The 12,886-nt window shown below is 47.7% G+C and overlaps 1 pseudogene; it reads left to right on the forward strand.

Moving 5' to 3' along the window:
* LOC137504109 (NADP-dependent alcohol dehydrogenase-like) overlaps window positions 1-12,886 on the forward strand; it is a 67,318-nt pseudogene that overhangs the window by 39,537 nt on the left and 14,895 nt on the right.

Consider the following 12,886-nt stretch of genomic DNA (forward strand, 5'->3'; position numbering starts at 1 on the left):
AAAAATCTGTATGTTAGAGTTTTCAAAAGTGAATTCACCTTTCTGTCCAGCCATCCTCAGGATCGTATCACGATCTCGGAAATTCAGTAGTCGGGCGATGAACGGGCGAGTGGGCGTTTTGGGGCCCGCCTGGGATCCAGTGTGCTCTCTCTACCACAAATGCTGTTGAGAGGCCCTCCGATCGGAATGTAGATCGAACCCACTGTTCCAGGAAAGCTTTCAGGGCATCTCCCTCCGCCCGCTCCTGTAGGCCTATGAGGCGGATATTATTGCGGTGGAGACGATTCTCTATATTGTCAATCTTCTCCTTAGTAGATGTGTCGGAGATTTGTAGTTTCTTCATCTGCATAGGGAACGGTGCTGTAAGGTCCTCCAGATCTGAGACTCTTTTCTCCACCTCAGTGGTACGTTCTCAAAGCTTACCAAAGTCCTGGTGCAGAAAGCTCACTTCCGCCTTTATCTCCTCAATTTTAGTAGTGAGGCAGGTTTTAGATTCCATGATCACCATCATAAGGTTCTTGTAGATTTTAGTTAAAGACAGCTCACCAGTAGCCTCAAAAGCAGGGATCAAAACCGGCGGTTCACTATCGCTGTTAGAGGCCTCTCCTTCTTCCTCCATGGCCTGTTCAGTCTCTGCATGTGCACCATCTTGGGAGAAGGAGGCCCACTGGAACCGGGCTAGCTTCTGGGCTGCAGACTTGTCTGAATCCTAATTGTCTGACATAATTACGATCCCCAAAGATTCAGCAATTCGTGAAGGTAAAGATTGATCAGGTAAGTTCACCTACAAACAGGATAATAGCCTCGGATCATAGGAGTGTGACTGAGCTCTCTTAAGTTGTGTCCTCCCGCATCGTGCGCTAGCTCCGTCCCCCTACAATTCTTATTTTTATGGAAACATATTTTGTAAATACAACATTCACAGTTCTTAGGCGGATGCATGGTTGTTTCAATATCTTTTCTTATGGCAATAAATGTTTAATTTTTTTAAATTTGTATATGTAAGTGAGCACATATATGTGAGTGAGCACATAGCTGTATATGCAAAATTGTTTCTGCAACATCAGCTGTGATCAGATAGTCCAGCGAGCGAATCTTCAAATTATTCATACCCTGTGATCAACCCATTCATACATAATTGTGTTAACTAAAAATATTATGTACTTTGTAACTAACTTGGGATTATATCATTTTACAGTTGTCTGCCTTACAAAGCACGTATTGTGCCAATAGGGTGACTGTGGTTCTTGGTGTAACATCTCCATCTGATTGCGTTTCTTTCAACCCATTCTTGTTGCTGACAGGACGGACAAAAAAAGGATCTGTGTTTGGAGGTATTTTAAAGATTTATATAGATATGTATGTATGTATGAATACTTTGCATTTTAAACATATGTTTGTATTTACACCTGTAAAATTATAATAAAATGTAATGGAGGATTATTGTTGTTGATGTCTATTTTGGTTTACATCCTTAAAGAAACACTGAAGCGGAAAAAAAATTATGATATAAAGAATTGGTTGTGTAGTATGGATAATTATTAGAACATTAGTAGCAAAGAAAATATTCTCATATTTTTATTTTCAGTTATTTAATTTTTTTTTTATAACATTGCATCATTCTCTAATATTTGCAGTTTACACACTACTCAGCATTCCAAATGATTTTACAGAGCAGATTAGTAAACTTTTGAACGCTCCTCTGTAGAATAAAACAAAAACAAAACACAGTGCCAGACACTTGAGATAATACGCTTCTTCTTTCGTGGAGTCGTGGAGCTCAATGGCTCTTTTGCATAGATAACAGCTGGAGTTTCTTAACTCTTCCTGTACTGGAAACAATATTAGACTTACGTCTCTGCTCCTAATGTTTTATTTCTTAGCTGTACTACACATAAAAAACCATTACATTATATATTTTTTGCTTCAGTGTCTCTTTAACCAGTTCCAGATGCACATCATTTACTCTATGCCATTTGGGGCCTCCTCTCTCTGCCAGAGCGTAAAGTTCAATCTCCCATTGACATGCTCCTGCTCCTATTGCTGCTCCTTTGTTGCTGCACTCAGCTGTCTAATGACAGCTGAGCTCCATGTGATGGTCAGAAACCAATTTCATTGGTCCTGACCCTGTGAGCTAATCACAGTGATAACAATCTAAAATTGAAAAAAGACTGGTCTTTAACGGGCCAGAGCCTTCCAGTTCAGAAAGAGTTAAACACAAGGCACATGTTATGAGAGGATTATGGAGTCTGCCATTGCTGACCTTCTTATAAAGTTGTCAGCCTAATACCACTTGCTATATCAGGTCACCTGGAACAAGCTGTAGAACAGAAAGTGATAGAAAAGTTAGAACCTCTCATATGTGATGTGTTTAGAACCAAGGTATCAACATTACTGGGCAGGGCACGTGACATAACTAACAGTTTAAAGAGAATCTGTAAAACAAAAAAGAGCCCTCCTCAAACCTTTACTAAAATGTACATTTTTATTTGTTTTTTATGAAACACACATTGGTAATCCTCTTTTGGTTTGTTTCAAACATCTAAAAAAGTCTGCCATATTGCGCAGCCACTGAGCTCTGGCGCTGGCAATTTAATTGCTGGTTTTTAGATCCTATCTGTTAAAAATATCTGCTGGCACTTACATTTCTTTGCTTTCAATTTGATTGGGTGTAGGGATCTACACTATAGCTTTACATGGTGCTGCTGGGAGAAATATACAGAGCCATGGCACAATTAATGGTGCTCCACACCTTCCAGGGGTCATCTCCAAAGCAGCAGTGGCTCCAGCTTCATATTTTTGCGGGGGCTCAAACGGGGCACAATAGCTGGCTGGCGGGGCTCATGGGGCAAATTTGTGGTGCGCGAAGTGAAGGGAGTGGGCGTGGTCATGGTGTCATGTGGGCGGGGCTAACTGTAATGTAGTTGTACTAGCTAATGCAGTTACATAAAAAAAATGAAGTAAATGCACGTAATGACAGACAGCCTTTCACCAGTAAATGCATGTAATGAGAGACAGCCTTTCAATAGTAAATGCACGTAATGAGAGACAGCGTTTCACCAGTAAACACACGTAATGAGAGACAGCATTTCCCCACTAAATGCACATAAGAGACAGCCTTTCACCAGTAAATGCATATAATGAGAGACAGCGTTTCCCCACTGAATGCACATAAGAGACAGCCTTTCACCATCAGCCCACAAGGTACTCACACTAAGTGTATTCAAAGCTGCAGCATCTTTATGACATGGGCACTTTCGGAATGGACCCTATGTCTTGTAGAATAGTGCTATCATCATCACAGCACTCTAACCTCCTGCAGTGCCTTCTGGGAGGGGTAGTGATGCACACACCAGTTATCATCCTGTCTAACACATCTGAGGAGGAAGGCGGCTGTTACAGCCACTTTCCACCTCCTCCTATGAAAAGAAAGAAGCTATGAAATGGATACAGGGGCGTAACAATAGACCCTGCAAGGGATTCAGTCACGGGGAAGGGGGGGGAGAAGAAGCAGCAGGGTTAACATGCCTGAGAGACTAATGACTAAGGCACAGAGAGAAAAAACGTTCTGCTCTCTGCACAATTGTTCTAATGACTGCATCTGCTCAGCCACTGATATGGAATAATACAAAGATTTGTAGACAGTTCCTATTAGGTGTTCAGCAGGGTCTTGTGTAAAGCGCTGCTCTACCCCCAGCCTTTCTACCCCTCTCCAAGTGCTATGAACTGTAGTAATGCTTGGGGAGTCTGAGCACGGAAAGAGAAAGCTTTCTGCTCTCTGCACAATTGTTCTAATGACTGCATCTGCTCAGCCACTGATAACGAATCATGCAAAGTTTTGTAGACAATGATTTGTAGACAGTCCCTATACAGTGTGCAGCAGGCTTTTGTGTACAGTGCATTGCCCCCAACCGCTCTACCCCTCCCCAAGTGCTCTGTACTGTAGTGATGCTGGAGAAGTCTGCAGAGCCAACTCTGCTCCATCAGAGATGGACAGAATGAGTGTAGTAGGCTGACACTGGGAGCACACTCGTCTGTCAGCTTTCTATATGCGTTTTCTGCCCACCATGTGTGTCTGTATGTGTGAAAACATCAATGTTTTATCACAGAAGCCAATGTAATTGATTCAGAAAATGAGTGTAGTGCTTCACTGCTGTCTGTTTTTATCTGCATGGGGAAAACACAATAAAGTGTGCACTAGCCAATTGATTAACATTGGTTCTCAGTTTACCCATGCAAAAATCGAGGGGGGGGGGGGGGGAGGGGGGGGCATCCAAAGTTTCGCAGTGGGGCCCAGTGATTCCTAGTTATGCCCCTGAATGGATAAGATGTGTCTTATGGGAGGTGACACAGAGGGTTATGGGTGAATATCATGCCAGCCTGCCAGTCCTCCTCCTTTTATTCGATATAGTAGAGATGTAAATCTGAGGGGACAAAATCTTGGGATAGAGGAACTTAGTGTCATGTCATGCTCCTGTGTAAAGATAAATAAAGATATTGTGGTACTTTTGTTTTCTCAGTTGCTTCTTGTATCTTGCTGCATATGGTCACATCTAATGTTCTAGCATGCTAGCATGGAGCTAGTTATTGTGAATTTGTACTTATGCTGTCTTGCGATAGCCATCATAGCCGCAAACTGACATCGGCCATATGTATTCAGTATTGTTGGCTGAATATTAGCCATTCAACCATTACTGTTAGGGGTCATTAGAGATAGTCCGAACCTCTGATTTTCGGTTCATGAACCGCGAACGCGAACTTGCGAAAAAGTTCACGAACCAGCGAACATCGTGAACCGCAATACACTTCAATGTGCAGGGTAACTTGAAAAACTACAAACACTGTTTCTGGCCACAAAAGTGATGGAAAAGATGTTTCAAGGAGTCTAACACCTGGAGGGGGGCATGGCGGAGTGGGATACACGCCAAAAGTCCCGTGGAAAATTACGGATTTGACGCAGAGCAGGGTTATAATGCCTCAAAGGTAGAAATCACATTGCATTCCTAAATTGGAGGCCTAAAGTGCTTAAAAACATCTTGCGTGTGTATACATGAATCAGGTAGTGTAAGTAGTGTACTGCTTCACAGTGACAGACCAAACTCACTGTGTAATGCACCGCAAACAGATGGTCGTGCTGGTGCCCACGTTGGCGAGAGTGCAGGTGATGGCGGCTTTCCAGCCCATATGGTCGGGCTGAGGTAGCTCAATGACAGAACAACAGTGACTGAGTGTCCAGCTGATCGAATTTGGTCTGTCCACAATGAAGCAACGGCCTTATTATCTTGGGTGTGCCCCCCAAAAAACACTCATATAGGTCATTGCTTCATTGTGATACGCAAGCCCCTTCACCGCGGCAAGGTAACGATCACGAAGGGAAATTGACACATGTACATGCCTTTTTGTAACGATCGGTGTCAGCACGCAGAGAGAATCTGATTATTGGTGATCTGCAGAATCACCAAGAATACAGATATACACCTGATTATGGATGATCTGCAGAATCACCAATAATACAGATATATCACTAACCTCTGGACACCTACATAATGTGAGTGTTTGGTGCAACAGTAATAACTTTGAGTGAGAACCACCCGAGGAGCAGGTGGTCCTTGGCAGTATGAGAAATACCTCCCTTTGGAAGTGCAGAGATCTTGCAGCAGCCTGAGACATCCAAGGGGGCAGAGTCCCAGGCTGAATAGCAAGAAGACCCAGTGGCTAGTGACCCCTGGAAGATGGGCGTCACAAGCAGGTCTGGAGAATAACACAAATGATAATACAGTTCCCTAGTCTTGGGTGTGAGGTCTGTGGTCTCAGCACCCTGGAACTAGTCTGGAGCATAACACAAAGATAATACAGTTCCCTAGTCTTGGGTGCGAGGTCCGTGGTCTCAGCACCCTGGAACTAGTCTGGAGTATAACACAAATGATAATACAGTTCCCTAGTCTTGGGTGCGAGGTCCATGGTCTCAGCACCCTGGAACTAGTCTGAAGTATAACACAAATGATAATACAGTTCCCTAGTCTTGGGTGCGAGGTCCGTGGTCTCAGCACCCTGGAACTAGTCTGGAGTATAACACAAAGATGATACAGTTCCCTAGTCTTGGGTGCGAGGTCCTTGGTCTCTACACCCTGGAACTAGTCTAAATAATATACAATGATAAACAGAAGTAATCTGGATCAGTGTGAATTCCCAGGTCCTCCTGGTTCAAACACACTGTAGGATCTGACTATGGTCTGAATGCTTCCACGTAAGTGTTCGCAATGGCAGACAACCAGCAACTGACAAGCAAGCTGTATATATAGTTGCAGGACTCTGCCGCCCCGCCCGAGCCACTCAGCCAATCAGGAGTCCAGCAGGAATCAGCTGATTGTCCGGATCAGCTGATACCTCTGCTGCTGGTATAAAGGTCCTGACTTCTGGCGTGCGCGCGCATAGCTCTCCATCCATCTGTGTGAACTAACAGACCCAGCCACACCAGACGCATGCTGCTGCGTGCAAACCGCCGCGTTCGACGCGGAAACAGCCGCCTTACTGCTAGTACATGCGGCGGCTTTTCCACGATCTCTCACACTTTTGTTTTGTTGTTGCAGCTGCAGTGCAGCCAGAAAAATTAGGCAGGCATGTGCACGCACCAGAAAAATTATTATAGTGGCCGCTGCTAGCAGCGCAGCAAGGTAACGATCATAAAGGGGAATTGACACATGTACATGCCTTTTGTTTTGTTGTTGCAGCCACAGTGCAGCCAGAAAAATCAGGCATGTACAAGCACCAGAAAAAAATATTATTCTTTTTGGTAGCGGCCGAAATGCAGGAATCCACCTGGAGTCCTGGACCCTGTTGGTGGTGGTGGCGTAGAAGGCAGTCAAGCGGCCTGCAGGCAGAGATGCTGTGTGGGGACTGACTTAGGCCTTGTTTCCATTTGTCCACTTCTATCCGCTTTTTTTCAGCACATCAATGTTACAGAAAGATACATGTTGCTGAAAAGCGGACAGAAGCAGACAGAAGTGCATAGATGGAAACGAGGCCTTAGTCTTGGGACAGGCAGCAGCGGCTAGCAGGCAGGCAGGCAGGCAGAGATGCTGTGTGGGGAATAGTGTTGGGCGAACATCTAGATGTTCGGGTTCGGGCCGAACAGGCCGAACATGGCCGCGATGTTCGGGTGTTCGACCCGAACTCCGAACATAATGGAAGTCAATGGGGACCCGAACTTTTGTGCTTTGTAAAGCCTCCTTACATGCTACATACCCCAAATTTACAGGGTATGTGCACCTTGGGAGTGGGTACAAGAGGAAAAAAAATTTAGCAAAAAGAGCTTATAGTTTTTGAGAAAATCGATTTTAAAGTTTCAAAGGGAAAACTGTCTTTTAAATGCGGGAAATGTCTGTTTTCTTTGCACAGGTAACATGCTTTTTGTCGGCATGCAGTCATAAATGTAATACATATAGGAGGTTCCAGGAAAAGGGACCGGTAACGCTAACCCAGCAGCAGCACACGTGATGGAACAGGAGGAGGGTGGCGCAGGAGGAGAAGGCCACGCTTTGTGAGACACAACAACCCAGGCCTTGCATGAGGACAAGAAGCGTGCGGATAGCATGCTTTGTACCGCCATGCAGTCATAAATGTAATAAAGATAAGAGGTTCCATAAACAGGGACCGGCAACGCTAACCCAGCAGCAGCAGCAGCACACGTGATGGAACAGGAGCAGGCGCAGGAGGAGAAGGCCATGCTTTGTGAGACACAACAACCCAGGCCTTGCATGAGGACAAGAAGCGTGCAGATAGCATGCTTTGTACCGCCATGCAGTCATAAATGTAATAAAGATAAGTGGTTCAATAAACAGGGACCACGCGGCAACGCTAACCCAGCAGCAGCAGACGTGATGGAACAGGAGGAGGCGCAGGAGGAGAAGGCCACGCTTTGTGAGACACAACAACCCAGGCCTTGCATGAGGACAAGAAGCGTGCGGATAGCATGCTTTGTACCGCCATGCAGTCATAAATGTAATAAAGATAAGAGGTTCCATAAACAGGGACCGGCAACGCTAACCCAGCAGCAGCAGCAGCACACGTGATGGAACAGGAGGAGGCGCAGGAGGAGAAGGCCATGCTTTGTGAGACACAACAACCCAGGCCTTGCATGAGGACAAGAAGCGTGCGGATAGCATGCTTTGTACCGCCATGCAGTCATAAATGTAATAAAGATAAGTGGTTCAATAAACAGGGACCACGCGGCAACGCTAACCCAGCAGCAGCAGACGTGATGGAACAGGAGGAGGCGCAGGAGGAGAAGGCCACGCTTTGTGAGACACAACAACCCAGGCCTTGCATGAGGACAAGAAGCGTGCGGATAGCATGCTTTGTACCGCCATGCAGTCATAAATGTAATAAAGATAAGAGGTTCCATAAACAGGGACCGGCAACGCTAACCCAGCAGCAGCAGCAGCACACGTGATGGAACAGGAGCAGGCGCAGGAGGAGAAGGCCATGCTTTTTGAGACACAACAACCCAGGCCTTGCATGAGGACAAAAAGCGTGCGGATATAGCAGCAATGCTTTTTGCCGCCATGCAGTCATAAATGTAATACAGATGAGAGGTTCAATAAACAGGGACGGGAAACGCTACACCATCCCAGATGTTCATTGGTCATGTTACTTGGTTGGGGTCCTGGAGTGTTGCGTAGTCATTTCCAATCCAGGATTGATTCATTTTAATTTGAGTCAGACGGTCTGCATTTTCTGTGGAGAGGCGGATACGCCGATCTGTGACGATGCCTCCGGCAGCACTGAAACATCGTTCCGACATAACGCTGGCTGCCGGGCAAGCCAGCACCTCTATTGCGTACATTGCCAGTTCGTGCCAGGTGTCTAGCTTCGATACCCAATAGTTGAAGGGTGCAGATGGATTGTTCGACACAGCTACGTCATCTGACATGTAGTCCTTGACCATCTTCTCCAGGCGATCGGTGTTGGAGGTGGATCTGCACGCTTGCTGTTCAGTGGGCTGCTGCTGCATGGGTGTCAGAAAATGTTCCCACTCCAAGGACACTGCCGATACCATTCCCTTTTGGGCACTAGCTGCGGCTTGCATTGTTTGCTGCCCTCCTGGTCGTCCTGGGTTTGCGGAAGTCAGTCTGTCGGCGTACAACTGGCTAGAGGAGGGGGAGGATGTCAATCTCCTCTCTAAAGTCTCCACAAGGGCCTGCTGGTATTCTTCCATTTTGACCTGTCTGACTCTTTCTTCAAGCAGTTTTGGAACATTGTGTTTGTACCGTGGATCCATAAGGGTATAAACCCAGTAATTGGTGTTGTCCAGAATGCGCACAATGCGTGGGTCGCGTTCAATGCAGTCTAGCATGAATTGAGCCATGTGTGCCAGAGTCCTACCAGAATCCTCATCATCCTCTTGTGAGCGTTGTGATAGTTGTTGTGATGCATCATAGTCGTCACCTTCCTCCTGGTCTGCTTCTGCTGACCATTCGCGCTGAATTGTGGAAGTCCAACGTGCACCGCTCTGGCCCTCGTCAGTGGTGGCATGAAATTCCTGCTCCAACTCCAGCTGTTCCTTCTCCTCTTCTTCGTCATAGCTGCTGGGGCCAGCGTTCCCTGAGGCGGATGGCCTGATGTTGGTACCATCACGCTGATCGTTTTCTCCCTCAGATTCCCCCAGTTGCATCATGACAGCTGTTTCCTTGATTTTCAACATTGACCTCTTCAGTAAACACAGCAGTGGTATGGTAATGCTGACTGAAGAGTTGTCACTGCTCACAAGCAACGTGGATTGCTCAAAATTTTGGAGGACTTGGCAGAGGTCCAACATGTTGGCCCAATCGGATCCACAGAAGCTTGGCAGCTGTCCGGATGCGCCTCGGTACTGCGCCGTCATGTACTGGACCACTGCACTCTTCTGCTCACAAAAGCGTGCTAGCATGTGCAGCGTAGAATTCCAGCGCGTAGGGACATCACACAGCAAGCGATGGTGGGGGAGATTGAAGCGCTCCTGCATCTTGGCGAGTGCCCCCGAAGCAGTACTGGAATTTCTACAATGTTTGGCCACTCGACGCACCTTCAACAGAAGATCGGCCACGCCTGGGTATGTCCTCAGGAACCGCTGAACTACTAGGTTCATCACGTGCGCCAGGCAAGGGATGTGTGTCAGCTTAGCCAACCTTAAAGCGCGAATGAGATTACTCCCAATTATCACACACAACCATGCCCGGTTTCAGGTCCAGCGGTGCCAGCCACAAATCCGTCTGTTCCTTTATTCCCTTCCAAATTTCCTCCCCTGTGTGCTGCTTATCCCCAAGGCAGATCAGCTTCAGCAACGCTTGCTGACGCATGCCAACAGCTGTGCTGCACTGCTTCCACGATCCTACTGCTGCTGGGTTAGCGTTTCCGGATGAGGTACAGCTTTGAGATGCGTTGGAGGAGAAGGAGTCAGAGAGGTAGGTGCTGCTGTTGTTATCCAGTGGGAGGGACGGCGGTGCAGCTGTTTGCGGCGTGGGCAACACCCACGCCGTAGCAGGTGAGGAATCGCTGCCAGGCTCCACAAGGTTCACCCAGTGCGCGGTAAGGGAGATGTATCGACCCTGTCCGAACGCACTCGTCCAAGTGTCAGTGGTGAGGTGAACCTTGCAGGCAACGGCATTCTTCAAGCTTCGGGTTATTTTGCTGACCACGTGCTCATGCAACTCAGGCACTGCAGAGCGCGCAAAGTGGTAGCGGCTGGGAACCACGTAACGTGGGATAGCCACTGACATCATGCCCTTGAAGCTGTTTGTCTCCACCACTCGATATGGCAGCATTTCGCAGGCCAGAAGCTTGGCTATGCTGGCTGTTACTGCCACGGCCCGGGGGTCATTTGCTGGCAATTTCCTCTTACGCTCAAACATCTCCGACACAGACAACTGAACCGTAGCGCTGCACACGGAAGGGCTGTTGGTTGTTGTGTTTGATGAACACTGGGAGACCTCAAGAGCACTACTCCGGAAAGTGACAGTGTCAGCGTCGTCTGATGTTTGTGAATGTTGTGAACCACGCAATGGCTGGGCTACTGCTGCTGCTGAGGCGGGTCTGGTGGTGAGTCTGGTGAACCCAAGGGAGGCAGTGTTGCTGGTACCCTGTCCTGCGGCGTTTGCCCACAGAGTGGGATGTTTGGATAGCATGTGGCGGCTCATGCTGGTGGTGGAGAGGTTGTTAATACTTTTCCCCCTGCTCAGGCGGGTCTTGCACACCTTGCAAATTGCCATGGTAAGATCCTCAGTGCAGTCTTCAAAGAAAGCCCAGACTTTGGAGCACCTGCCTCCTTGCTGGCGATTTCTGTTTGCTCCTCTTTTGCCTCTCACTTGAACTTCCACGCTTGTGGTGCCTGAAATTGCGCGCCGCCTACCTTGTGGCACAAGGCGAACTTGTGCAGCAGTGGGTTCTTCAACAGACTCATCTGTGCTGCTGCTACGACGGCGATGTTCTCGTTCACAAACAAAATCTGGGTCTATGTCCACATTGTCCATACCCTCCTCTTCCATCTCCTCAAACTCGTCATATGTCATTGTGGGGGGCCGCCGCCGTGGAGTAGAGCTCCCCAGAACAACCTCTGCGCAGCTCACTCCAACGTCGTCTTCCAGATCTTGTCGGCCGACCTCCTGCAATTGCAACCCCTCCTGCTCAACTTGCTCTGGGATTTGGGTTTCCGAGTCCTCCTCGAACTCGCCTTGTATTTCAGTGCGCGGTGCATTTCCCACAGTTAATGGTTGTGAATCCGGGCACAACATTTCTGGCTGTTCCTCTATTGACCTTTGAAAGGTGGAAGTTTGTTGGGCTGGGAATAGCTCCTGCGAATACCCCATTGTGTCCTGAGGTAATTCATCGGACTGGTTATCTGGCAGTTGTGTGCGTGGTGTCGCTGCCGGTTGTGTCAGCTTTGTGCCCACTGGCTCCTTGTAATTGGCTGAGGACTCGGACCTCGTGCGTGATGTGCTGGTGCTGCTTAACCCACTGCTGGACGCTTGAGAGGTCATCCAAGTAATTATCTGGTCCTGTTCTTTTGGATTTGTGAGGGTTGTTGTCCTGGACAACATGGGCGGTATTGAGTGGGTTTTCTTGGGTGCTCCCCTGTGGCCTGTACGTGAACCGTCAGGGGAAACACCTCTTCCCTTGCCCCTTCCTCTTTCACCGGATTTCTTCCTCATTTCACTTATCCTTACAGTAAACGCTGACTGGCAGCAGTACAGTGGCAGTACAGAAATGCTATACAGTACCACTATTCCCAGCAGCGACACAGAGCACAATGCTATACAGTGGCGGGTGAGCGGTGTACCACTATTCCCAGCAGCGACACAGAGCACAATGCTATACAGTGGTGGGTGAGCGGTGTACTACTGTTCCCAGGCCCAGCAGACACAGAGTGGAAGTAAACACAATGCTATATAGTCTGGCTGAGCGGTGTACACAGAGTGGCAGTACACACAATGCTATATAGTCTGGCTGAGCGGTGTACACAGAGTGGCAGTACACACAATGCTATATAGTCTGGCTGAGCGGTGTACACAGAGTGGCAGTACACACAATGCTATATAGTCTGGCTGAGCGGTGTACACAGAGTGGCAGTACACACAATGCTATATAGTCTGGCTGAGCGGTGTACACAGAGTGGCAGTACACACAATGCTATATAGTCTGGCTGAGCGGTGTACACAGAGTGGCAGTACACACAATGCTATATAGTCTGGCTGAGCGGTGTACACAGAGTGGCAGTACACACAATGCTATATAGTCTGGCTGAGCAGTGTACACAGAGTGGCAGTACACACAATGCTATATAGTCTGGCTGAGCGGTGTACACAGAGTGGCAGTACACACAATGAAATATAGTCTGGCTGAGCCGTGTACA

The sequence above is a fragment of the Hyperolius riggenbachi genome, chromosome 1 (assembly GCF_040937935.1).
Source record: "Hyperolius riggenbachi isolate aHypRig1 chromosome 1, aHypRig1.pri, whole genome shotgun sequence".
Classification (NCBI taxonomy): Eukaryota; Metazoa; Chordata; class Amphibia; order Anura; family Hyperoliidae; genus Hyperolius; species Hyperolius riggenbachi.